The 12,762-nt window shown below is 55.2% G+C and overlaps 1 pseudogene; it reads left to right on the top strand.

The window, feature by feature from the left end:
• Nucleotides 1-10,519: 10,519 nt before the first annotated feature.
• On the top strand, nucleotides 10,520-11,908 carry LOC113605077 (inositol polyphosphate 1-phosphatase pseudogene; annotated as a pseudogene).
• The last annotated feature ends 854 nt before the right edge of the window (nucleotides 11,909-12,762 follow it).

The raw sequence follows: 12,762 nt of genomic DNA, 5'->3' as shown, positions 1-12,762 counted from the left end.
CCTGCTGTGCCCACACCCCTGCCTCCCCTTAACAGCTAATCCATTGGAAGCTTTTGGACTTGGGGGTAAAAAAGGGGAGCTGGGAACATGGGGGAGAGGAGGTGAGTAAGACTCAGTAGCTACAGCGTTTCCCACATTCTCAATCAGGATGACTAAGCCCATTTTGCAAATTAGAAAGTAAGGCCCAGAAAGGTTAAGTTACTTGCCCAATGGACAGAGCCCAGATTCAAGCCCCACATTTTTTTATTCACACGCCCATGGGAGGTCAGACATGTTCCAGGCCTGAGGGCAAAGCTAGAACCCATGGAGTGTTTTAGGAGTTACTGCCCAGTCACCCAAGAATTCATTCAACTGACATTATTGGGTCCAGCGCCATGCTGTGGGGAGGGATCAGAGGGCAGCTGTTGGTGCAGTGGAGGCCGCTGGGACTGCTAGGGGTGGGCTCCGAGAAAGTCCAGATTTGGGTCTTGAAGGATGATCAGGCATCCCCTAGCAGTTGAGGCAGGAGGGGAGGGAACAGGTAGAGGGGAGGCTTGAGCCTTTCAGCCGTGAGCAGAGACGCCTGAGAGGAAGGTGGGTCAGCAGCCCCTTCTGTTTCGGGGCTACTGGGAGCTGGAGGGTGGGGTTTGGGCTCCTCTGGCATTTCCCGGCTCTGGGATCCTAAGGGTTGGTTGCGGCAGCAGAGGTAGGAGTTGTAGTGATAACCCCTCCCCTCTGAAGGAGGAGCTTCCACGCAGGGGTGTTTTAAGTCCAGCCTTCCCTTCCCCGCTGTGTCCCGTGAGGGCCCACAGGTGGGCCCACTCCTCTCCCCTCTGCGCCTCTCCCAGGGGAAGAAGGCCCAGGCTGGTGTTGCCTTCCACCTGGGCTCAGGCGTGAGGGGAGCTGGTGACGCCGTGTGGCACCCAGAGGCCCTTACTCCGCCCAGGAACTGGGGGTCTGGCAGGCCTGAGTTCCTGCCCTGGGCTCCGCAGACCGCATCGTGTAGGCCGGTGGCTTACGCCTCTGAGCCTCAGGGGCCTCAGCTGTCCAGGAAGCGGGGGGGGGGTCAGAGGATTGAGGCGTCCACTTCTTAGACTGTGTGTGCAGTGGGAAGCACTGTCTGCTCAGAGCTGGGTGCTGGCGGAGAATCAGCCACGAGTGCAAGGGGGAGGCAGGGAGGCCCATCTGGAGTCTGCTGGAACAATAGTAAAAATCACCAATTTAGTCAACATGTATCGAGCACCACCTGTGTGCAAGGCCCTGTGCAGACTGGCCTCTGCCCTCAGGGAGCCCGTCCAGTGGGGGAGACGGTCATCCAGTTACCACAAAAATAAATAAATGCAACTGTGCGATAAAGTGGAGGGTCCCAACCTAGTCGGGGGTTGGGAAGTCGAGCTAAGCTCTGATGAGTGACAGCTACCCACGTGGAGACGGAGGGAAGGGCAGGGGGAACAGTATGTCAAAGGTGCTGAGGCAGGAGCAAGCAGGCCAAGTTCGAACCCGGGAAAAGCCTGCGAGGCTGGCGCGCGGTGAGCCAGGGGAGTGAGAGCGAGAAGGATGAGGCTGAGGGGGAAGCCTGTGGCCACAGCAGAGCTGGAGGCAGGAGCAGGGAAGGCAAGGAACCGGGAGTAGCCAGTGGTGTCTGATTAGCATATTCATGTTCATGCCAACCCTCATGAATATGCTAATCACTCAGGGGAGGGGAAGGTGGGGGGTGGTGCCTCCTCTCTGTGGTAGAGGGAGGCCTAAGATCCCAACCCCCTCACCTTCTGGAAATGGAGCCCCAAGTAGGGGTGCGGGGGCCCCCCAGTCCCCAGGGTCAGCTCCTCCCTTCTGGCCGCCCGCCAGTCCCTGCACACCCTCCCTCTCTCAGGAAATCCCAGCTGTTCAGGAAGTGGGGATGATACGGGAGAGGGGTGTCCCTGGGACACCCGCACACACGCTGAGGGCTAGGCCCCATCTTGTGACTCGCCTGCATGTGGCCGGCTTCACTTCAGTGACTCACGCTCCGTGGGGCACGTGGGGGCGGTGGGGGAGCTCAGGGAGGAAGCCAGGGCTCCCTACGTCACCAGCCCCAGGCCCAGTGCCTTGGACACGTGCACCCAGCTGAGTGCACCCCTGAGTGCACCCAGGGGTTTCCGCTGGTCTTGAGGCACTTCGGTCCCTGTGGCCACACCCACCCGGGCCCCTGACTGTGAGTCCCCAGGGGGCAGGGCTGAGAAAAGTGAGAAGAGAGAGGAGAAGCTGCTTCCCAGACAGCGCCCCCCCTCCAGCCTCCCGTGAGACCCCAGGCGGTCCTCGCGGCTAGGTCTGGCCCCTCAGGGGGCGGTCAGGAGGCTAGATGGGTGAGGGGGTCAGGAGCCAAAGTGCTTTGATGCAGGGGCTGCGATTCAGTGGGTGGAGGGGGTAGCATTATTAGCTGTCACCCAAGTAGTGAGTCAGGCACCCCTCCCCGCTTTGAGTCAGCCCCAGGGGGTGAAGGGGAAGGGGACTGGTCAAGGTCACATGAGAGCAGTTCGAGCCAGACCTCCCCAAGCTCCTCCCACTGCTCCCCCAGGCTCCTCCTGGAGCAATTCGTCTGCTCCTTGGTAGTTCCTAGGAGAACCTGGGGCATTTCCGTCACCCTCTTTGTGTAGAGAGGGAAACTGAGGCCCAGAGAGGGGACACGCGCCCCGCTGCTCAGTCCTCTGCCTACACAGCCCTCTTTTCAGGTCCTTGAACGCTGCGCCGAGCTGCTCCCTGCCCCAGGGCTCTTGCCTGGCGCTTTCCTGTCCCTGAAACCCTTCCCTGTTCCTTCTTATCCATCAAGATTCTCAGCTTGCTGTCCTTTTTAGAGGGACCCTCTGTAACCCTGTCTTGGCCCCCTGGTTTTCTCTGTCCCATGCCTTTGGGACACTTATCACGATTTATAACAGGTTTTTTTTTTACCAGTTTTGTCTCTCCCCTTTGCTGAAAGGTATGCTCTGTGAGCTCCAAGTCCACATCCATCCCGTTCAGGGCTCTAACCCAGCACCTGCCGTAAAACAACAATGACAATAGAAATACCCGGCATTTACTGAGCAAGTACTCCATGCCAGGCACAGTGCAAACCCCTCCAGAGGCCTTGATCCCTCAGTAACCCTTTGAGAGAGGCACAGTGTCCATCGCTCCTGTTTTAGAGATGAGGAACGCTCCTGCAGGAAGGAGACAGGATTTGGTCTTGGGCAGTCTGCCCAGAGCCTGCACTTCCATATAGGCCACTGGGCTCTCCCCCGTCACTCCCTCTGCTCTAATGCACACAGTAGGTGCTTGATAGATATTGGCTGGGTGAATGGACGGGAAGACAGGCTTCTCCCAGGGCCACCCAGACTTTGAGGGAAGAGCCAGCCTGTCACCCCAGCTTCCGCCTCCCAGTGTTTTCGGATGCTACTGGGGCATCGTCCTCAGCACCCAGTGGGCACCACGACAGTTTCCCTGCTTCCTGCCTCCTGGCAGTACAGGCTCAGCTCCCCGGAAACACCTCATTAGGCTTTCTCCTCATTACTTTAAGCAGATTGAAGAGTGGGAACGGAGACAGCCTGTTGGATCCGGATGTGGGGACAAGAGGTTTAATTTCCCAGGAGCCCCTGGCAGCTGGAGCAGACCCCTGAGGTTGGAGAGGGGGCTGTGAACACAGGCACAACAGCCAGTTGGGGTCTTCCCAGGGTTGAATGGAGCTGGGCGGTAGCCCTGCATGCCTTCTCCCTGGGCTGGGGTCTCCCTGGTGAAAGGGGCAAAAACAGAAGTTTTATGGCCAGGGGCCTCCACACACTTGCTGTGTGACCTTGGGCAAGTCACTCCTCCTCTCTGGGCCTCAGACTCCTTTTTGATAAATGGCAGGTGCAGGATGGCTCCAGCCTTCGCACACTGTGAGGACCTGGGAAGCTGAGGGGCTGCCTCCAGAGGGAGTAATGGGAGCACTTGTTGACTGAAGGGTCAACAGGGTGGGCACGTGGGTGCGGCTGGGCGGGGGACCTGTCAGGACAAGGGGAGTCTGTTAGGGGCTAAAGTCTTAGATTGGCAAGCACCCTAACCTTGAAGGCCAAAGCCGCCTGGCAATAGCCTCAGTCCCGCCGATGTTGAGTAATGGCCACGAGATGCCCGGGCGCCGGCAGCCGCCGCACTTGGGGAATTATCTGTGATTTATGGGTTTGGGCCCCTCAGGAAGCAACTGTCTGAGCTCAGAGAAGCCTCAGAAAAATGGGTCAAGCAGGGTGGGGCCTGGATGGAGGCAACCACAGCCAACTAGAAGGGGCTCAGAGACTGACTCCTCTGACCCATGGTACTGGTGGGGAAACTGAGGCCCACGGAGGGCAGGTGACATGCCCAGGGCCACTCAGCAGAGGGATTCCTCAATGTCAGGACTTGTTACTCTGCCACTTGTATGCCCCAAGCTGCCTGGCACACCCATTTTGTACCCTTGTCATTTGCCAGCAAAGAGGCTTCTCCCTCTAACTGGCAGCAGAAACCAAAAGCCAGAGCTGGTGTGCGGTGCTGGGAGGTACTTTAGACGTCAGGGAAGGCCGCTCAGAGGAGGTGACCTTTTGGCTTAGCCCTGTGGGATGAGAGGGAGCCAGTTGTGTGAAGGTAGGAAGAGAGTGCGCCGAGTGAGGGAACCAGCACAGGCATGAGCTCGGAGGTGAGACAGGGGCTGGTGCGTTCAGGGAAGAGCGAGTAGGGCAGGGTGGCCACGGGGGCTGAGGGGGAGGGGCAGGGTTAGTGATGCTGGTGAGAAGAGCGGGAGCTGGTTAGACCCCCGAGGGGTCTTCCAAGTCCCAGCCAGGCATTCGGGCCTCCTCCTAAGTGCACTGGGAAGGCTCTGGAGGTATGTGAACAGCTCTGCTTTACATTTTCCAAAGACCCCTCCTGCCTCTATGTGAAAAGTGAATTGGAGGGGCCCACGGGGAAATGGGGAGCCTGGGATGGTGGCTGCTGCCGACCCTGGGGCAAAGGCAACCAAGGAGGACCCAACCGTGGAGCTGGGATTTATCCCTGCGATTCTCCTTTAAGCCTCTCACCACTGTGTGAGTAGCAACCAATTCTAATGTCTCAAAACCCATTCCAATCCATGATCCCCTTGATGCCCTACTCTAGGGCCAAGGACCCCCCTTTTGTACAGGCAGTACCACATCAGACAACTTTTTGACTTGCTCAAGGTCACCCAGCTTGGAAGGAGCAGAGCTGGGATAGGAAGCCAGGTTTCTGGGTCCTCCCACTCTTTAATGCCTCCCCTGCCCCTTATCCCCCACCAGAGGTCAAGGCCGGGCCTCCTTAAAGGAAAACAATTGGGGTTTTGAGGCTACCGGGAGCCGTCTGTTGGGTGGATTTGAACTATAGCTGCACGTGCATATGTGCGTGCATGTGCATATGTGCGTGCGCACACGCTACACTCAGCAGGGAATTGGGGACGGGAGCAGCTTGGGTGCATGTCTGGACCTCCTCTTTGCTGGAAAACCAGGCCAGAGCTGGAGGGGCCCCAGCAGTGCTGCCCTGGCCCGCCCTCTTCCTGGCACTTAGATGCCTGCTGGCAAGGGCACTGGCGGGCAGTGAGTGGCCGCTGGCCCATGGCTGCAGCTGACACATGTTGTCTCTGGGCCACTTCATGTCTCTGCTTTTAGCAGAGGACCCTCCAGCAGAACAAAGGGATCACCTTGGACGGAGCTGCCTGACAGCAGTTCCGGCTGCTGTGGGCATGGGGGAGTCCTGTTCACCTTGCCACGGGGAACTTGGTTTGGAGCAGTGAGAAGAGATCTGCACTGGGAGATGGGACCCTGGGTTTTCTGGGGACTTGTGGTAAGTCAGGTCCCTCTCTGGTTCTGGTCCACAGTTTTCCCATCTGAACAGCTGAAGTGGAGTGGGATAGATCTGGTGATTTGAAAGGCCCATTGGTCTGAATCTCTGCTCTCCACTTCACTAGCTGTGTGATCTTGAGCAGCTAACTTCACCTCTCTGAGCTTCAGAATGTTTCTTGTTTTTGTTTTTGTTTTTTTGGCTGCACTGAGTGTCTTACAGGGATCTCAGTTCCCTGACTGGAGATAGAACCTGGGCCACGGTGGTGAAAGCCCGGAATCCTAACCACTAGGCCACCAGGGGAGTCCCAGAATGTCTGTATTCTTATCCTCATTTTAGTACTTACTTTGCAGAACTTCTGTGAGTAGACGCAGGTAAAATTCTTGGAAGACCGGGCACACAACAGGCACCCAATCATAGTTAGCCTCACGAATAATAACACGCACACAATCTAACATTAGTAGCTAGCATTCATCGGGCCCCTCCATGCACCACATACTTCTGTGCGTTCACTCTTCACTGCAGACCCATGAGGTCAGAATGCTTATTGTCCCCAGTTTACATTGACGGAACTGAGGCACAGAGAGGCAAAGGGCCATCCTGAGATGACACTGCTGGGAAGTGTGGAGCCTGACTGGCCATGGCTCCCTGCCTGTCCCCAGGTACTAATCTTCCTTCTTGAATTCCCAAACCCCAGCAGAGTCAGCTCCTGGAAGTGTTTGCCAAAGGGAACTCTGTCTTAGGAGAGCTGCTGGGGTTTCAGCACCATGGATAGAGCCCAGTGACCACCGGGCCCTGAGAAGAACGAAATGGCTCTCAGCTGTGGCTGGGGCCCTGGATGGCAGGTCGTCTTCAGCGGGGTGGGACCCTCATCCTCACCATATGGAGATAGCAGGGCTCTGGATGAGCCAGCAAAGCCAAGGGTCCACCCCTTCCCCTGGCTCAATGAGTCCACTGGATACAGAGGCTCGCCTTCCTAGAAGGGAAGGAGCCAGGGCGCCACTTCCAGGTCCCAGCATCACTGCATGCCCATCCTAGGCTCTAGCGTTGCCATAGCAACAGGTGGCGGTTGCACACCTGAAGACCTGGCTCTAGGAAACTCAGGGTGACTTGGCCTTGGGAAACCCAGGAGCTGAGTTTGAAGGGGTCGCCACTGACTCAGCTCTCCCTCCAGCCCACTGTATAGATGGGGAAAACAAGGCCCAGAGGAAGGAAAGCTGGATTCCTGGGATGTGCTAGCTGGAAAGTTTCCAGGGATCAGCTGGCCCCACTCCTCCATTATATAGATGAGAAAATTGAGGCAAAGGGCAATCATCAGGGAGATCTGCAATAAGTCCTCCTGCAGTTGTCTTCTGGAAGCATTGATTCTTTTCCTTCCTCATATGTGCCATAATTTTAAAGTATGTGTTTTTGCGTGTTTGGTGTTTCTTCCCTGCTGGCAGGCAAACTGGGGCCAGGGTCATTTGTTCGTGGCCATATCCCAGGGCCAGTGCACACCACAGTGGTCACCATGGTGTAGACTCTGGGGCCAGTTGTCCTGGGTTCAGATCGTAGCTCTGCCACTTACCAGGTTTGAGACCTCAGGCAGGTCACTTCTCTGTGAGCCTCAGTTTCCTCATCTGTGAGATGGGGAGAACGATGGCACCGGCCTCATGGGGTTGCTTTGCGCGTTTGCCCAGTTGGTAGGAGCACTGAGCCTTGTGGGTGGCAAGCGCCAGCCAATGTCAGCTGTTGTCTTTGTTGCTCGTTTGCAGGTACTTCAGGAGGACTTTCCTTCAGGACGTCGGGGGCAGATGTTTTTCATTCCAGCAGATATTTACTCCTCACCTGCCTTGTTAGAGGGCCTTGACATTTAGCACATACTGAAATCCCTTGGAGAGACTTGACACTTCAGATTCCTGGCCCCATCGAGATTCCTGGGATCTGCACCTCTGTGGGCAGAGTCCAGGGTCTGCACCATTATGAGCACTCCACGCTTGTCATCACTGGTGGGAGACCGTTGTGGCTGCCTAGAGGGGTTCGGTGATGAACTGCCCTGCAAGCAAGGGCTGGTGGGCTGCTAAGGCAGCCCTGTTCACCCTTAGCAGGGCCTCGGGCCTCGCTCCACAGACACTGGAAGCCTGAACAGGTGCTGAGCCCAGGGGAGGGAGGGGTAAACCCTAAAGAGGAGCCATCAGGGAAGGCCTCCTGGAGGCAGTGGTGTTTCAAGCAGGCCTTGAAGAGTGGGGAGGATGTTGCCCAGCTGAGATTGGCAGATGGAATCATGGATGGGGGAGCAGCACACGCAAAGGGGTGGAGGCAGGAAAAACAGGTTGTGCCTGGTGTGTGGTGTGGGATGAGCTAGTAGACGATGTATTCAGAGAAGTGGGTGGAGTTTATGCGGCTCACCAAGGACCTCGAAGGCTACACCTTATCCAAGTCCTTTCACTTCCTTTCTCTGTCTTCCTTCCATCACTACAAGGTCTTAGGACCCATTTATTCAACCCCTGACCCAATTATCCTCCTTCCCAGCCCCAGGTCTTCCCCATTCACTTTCTCCTCCTTCTCATCCATACCCTGACCTTGAAGTCTGTTCCCTATGAAATGGGAAGTCACAGTGGCTGAAAATGGGTTGATTATGGTGGGAATGGGGTCCTGGCAGTGGGGGGTGTGTCTTGTAACAGGACCTTTCAGTACTTTAGCCTAAGACAAGGGCTCTCATGGTGGGAACTCAGACATGACAGAGGAACAGGGAGGAGGCCAGCGTGGCTGCAGTGCCTTTTCATGGGTCAATATGAGGATAAAGATTGATGATGCCCGCAAAGTATCCAGCGTTCATGCTGGCACATAGTAGGTGTTCAGTAATTAATGTGCCCGTGTCATGATTTTCCCAGGTCAGTTCTGGAGTAATTATTAACAGCTTCCCTTTCAATCTTATAAGCTCTTGGTTTGGAAGATAAATTATACAGTCATTGCATCTATCAATAATTGCTATTTCTTGGGAAGCTTAATTCCCTAAGGTGCTTCTGGGAGAGCAGCATCTCCGGTATCCCCAGGAGATGGCCGCCTTCCTCATACCGACATCCTCCCCACCCTAGCCCCACTTTCCTGCCCCTGGAGGAGCAGCCCCAACGGGCACAGTGGTGCTCATGCCAGCCCCCCATCCTCAAGCGAACAAGAGTGTCAGCATCTCACAGTTGCCATATTTTCAGCATGGGAGTCCTGGGCGGCTGCGTGATTTCTCCAGCTGCGTCTCTGAAGGAGGTGCCTGGGGACAGGAAAGTGATCTGCACAGGGAGGGAGGATGTTGGCATGTGCACAGCCTGGTCTGTCCCCCTTGCTCAATTTGACCTTGGGCCTGGCTGGCTCCATCCCACCATTGGCACCAGTTTCTTATGTGCTGGAGAGGCAGTTCCCCTGTGGATGGGGGGGGCAGAGACGAGGTAGTGGATGAGTTTCTCGGGGCTGTGGGACTTGAGCAAGTGCCTGGGTTGTGGTGAAGACAGTCCCTCCTGGGCAGGGCAGTGGGGGTGGCCTCCTGCGATCTCAGCCATCATCCTGGCCCTGGGGACATTCTCTCTTCATGCCGGCACCTGCCCCGTCCTGACCCTCCTGAGACTCAGAATTCAGCTTCTTTAGACACCTGGATTGGCAGGTGCTTGATAAAATGTGGGCCTCACTTTCTTGGCCTGTAAAATGGGCCTGATATTACTCAGCTGTTATTTCTATGGGGCGAACAGATGATATGATGGCTGACAAGGGGCTTGCTTGCCCACAGTACCAGCAGGTAGGGAGGGAGTGGGTGATGACATCCTTTTGTTCCCACGGTGTCAGCACAGACCCCTGCACACAGTAGGTGATTACTCAGTGCGTCCCAGCAGCAGATGGCAGGGAGGTGACGTGTGCTGAGGGCTCTGTCTCCCCTTTGGAGAGGCCAGAGAGGGATGTAGTCACTGATGCCTGGCCCCTGCTACTTTGGGCGTGAGGCCTCTGCTGCCCCCAGAGGCTGGTCTGGCGGGGAGAGGGGGGCACTGTTCCCATCAGGGTGACTTCACCCTACCTGTCACCTGGCAGCACCATGCGCCCCTAACACAGGAACCCTGAAGACCTGAGGGCTCAGATGCCAGGCCAGGGAAGCTAGAGTTGTGGTGGGGTGTCTGTGGGCCCAACAGATCTAGATTTTAATGCCAACTCTAATGCATGCTGCCTCTCTGACCTCAGGCAAGTTATTTTGCCTCTCAGAGCCTACAGTTCCCTCTGTAAAATGGGGATAATGGAAGAGGGTTCGCAGAGTTAGGGAGACCCGATTACATGGCACAGGGGAGCGAGTAGCACCTGCTGCTGCTGGGATTACCCTGATCTTCGTGTCAGCTCTGCCCGTTGGCAGGACCTGGCATGTCATTGTAATGATGCTGTAAATGGCAGATGCCCTACAAGACGTTAGGGCAGTGGGCTCCGCATCCCGGCTTAGGTGATACGCTTTCCTCTTTACGCCCCCCTCGCCTCGGCGCCACAGCCTCCCTTCCTGCTCGGATCCGGGTCCCCAGGCTGGGCGACCAGCACGCACCCATCGCCTCTCCGGAAGAGTGATGATGGTTAGGTTTCCCTTGATGCGAATGAGAGTTGTAACAAACTGCACAGGATTAAATTCAAATGACCAAAGGAAAATGTTATTTAATATTGCTTAAGCTGATGGCCCGCAGGGTGGGTGTCGATTCCACCAGACGCTGCAACTGAAAAGCCAGATTCAGAAATGTCAGGTATCCTCCGGGAGCTGCTCTGTGTCTCTGAGAAAGCTGCCAACATTGCCCGGGCGTGCAAGCCCTCTTCCAGCTGCTGATAGAAGAAAAGAAAGAGGGAGAAAAGAACAAGAAGTTTGCAGTTGATTTCAAGCCCCTGGCTGATGTACTGGTACAGGAAGTTATAAAACAGGATACGGAGAACAAGTTTCCAGGCTTGGGGAAAAAAATTTTTGGAGAAGAATCCAATGAGTTTACAAATGATTTGGGGGAAAAGATTATCATGAGACTTTGTCCAACAGTGGAAGAAACAGTAGATCTTCTCAACAAAGTCCTTAATGGTAACAAGTTGGCATCTGAAGCATTAGCCAAGGTTGTACATCAGGACGTTGTCTTTAGTGACCCAGCTCTGGATGCAATAGAGATCAACATTCTGCAGGACACTTTGGGAGTTCGGGTGGATCCTATAGATTCAACTTATCAGTATATAAAAGGTTCTGCTGACATTAAATCCAACCAAGGAATCTTCCCCAGTGGACTTCAGTGTGTCACTATTTGAATTGGTGTCTATGACATACAGACAGGGGTGCCCCTGATGGGAGTCATCAACCAACCTTTTGTATCACAAGACCTAAACACCCTCAGGTGGAAAGGACAGTGCTACTGGGACCTTTCTTACATGGGGACCAATATCCATCCATTTCTGCCTCCCGTCTCTACAAGAAACAGCAGTGAAACGCAGAGCCAAGTGACCCAAAACCCCAGCTCTGAGGCGGAATGCTCCCACCCATTCTCAGATGTCATTAGTACAAGTGAAAAGGAGACCATCAAGGCCGCACTGTCACGTGTGTGTGGAGAGCGCATATTCCGGGCAGCTGGGGCTGGTTACAAGCGCCTCTGTGTTGTCCTCGGCCTTGTTGACATTTACATCTTCTCAGAAGATACCACGTTCAAGTGGGACTCTGTGCTGCTCACGCCATCCTCAGGGCCACGGGTGGGGGAATGGTGGACTGAAAAGAGTGCTTGGAAAGAAACCCCAACTCGCGGCTTGACTTGCCGCAGTTGTTGTACCACGTGGGAAACAGAGGCGCTGCTGGAGTGGACCAGTGGGCCAACAAGGGAGGACTAATCGCTTACAGGTCAAAGAAGCAGCTGGAGACATTCCTGAGCCGCCTCCTCAGACACCTTGCGCCTGTGGATGCACATACATAGACGAGCTCCATCCTCAGGGACTCGAAACCCAGCTGTGAACCTAGTTTCCACCCCTCTGTCTTTTGAAGACAGCTTTGTCCTGTCGACAGTCAAAGTTCACCTTCCTCTTTTGAGGAGCATTTTTCCATTATGTGTTCATAATGTTAATGTCAATAAATGACTGATATTCGTGCTGCAAAAAAAAAAAAAAAGACATTAGGGCAGGTGCTAGGGCTCATCCTGTCATAAGTATTTATTGAGCATCTTCTGTGTCCCAGCCACTGGGCTGGGGGCTCCAGATACATCAGTAAGGAAAAGAGATACTGTCTTCCCTGCTGGGCTTACTTTCGGGATGGGACTCATCGAACCAACCAGTACATATGATGTACTAGAATCCGGGTGGTGTTGCATGCTATAAAGCAGGGCAAAGGGACAGAGAGTGAGAGCACGGTTAGACAGGGGGGTCCAGGTCCAGGATGGCCTCTCTGAGGAGGTGACTTTTGGCAGAGACTTCAAAGAAATGAGGGAGGGTGGGAGTCATGTGGATATCCAGGGAGCAGCGCTCCAGGTGGTGGAAACAGCAAGTGCAAAGGGCCTGGGGCGGGAGTGGATTGTGACGGAAGAACAGCTGGGAGGCCAGTATAGGGGGAACAGAGGGTACTTGATGGGGAGAATGGTAGGAGGTGAGGTCAGAGGGCACATGAAGGCCAGATGTGTTTGGCCCTATAAGCCAAGGCATGGTCTTTGTCTTTTCACTACTAGTGAGGTGAGAGCCCTGAGGGCTTTGAGCAGAGACTTGCATCTTAACAGGATCCTCTGGCTACTGTGTGGAGACCAGGCTGAAGGGATCAAGGGTGGAGGCAGGGAGGCCATGGGGAGGCTACAGCTCTAATCCAGGAGAGGGACGATGGTGGGTGGGACTAGGTAGCAGAGGTGGAGGTGGCAGGGGGTGGTTGGATTCTGGAGGTGTTTTGGAGGTAGGGACAACACGATTTCCTGATGGATTGAATGTGAGGAGAGAGAGAATAGGAGGACGGAAGAGGAGGAGGGAGGGGCAGAGAGAGAG

This window comes from Aethalodelphis obliquidens, unplaced genomic scaffold, assembly GCF_003676395.1.
Source record: "Aethalodelphis obliquidens isolate GAN/ISIS:26980383/991018 unplaced genomic scaffold, ASM367639v1 scaffold42, whole genome shotgun sequence".
Taxonomy (NCBI): domain Eukaryota; kingdom Metazoa; phylum Chordata; class Mammalia; order Artiodactyla; family Delphinidae; genus Aethalodelphis; species Aethalodelphis obliquidens.
This window is presented reverse-complemented; position numbering and strand designations above follow the sequence as displayed.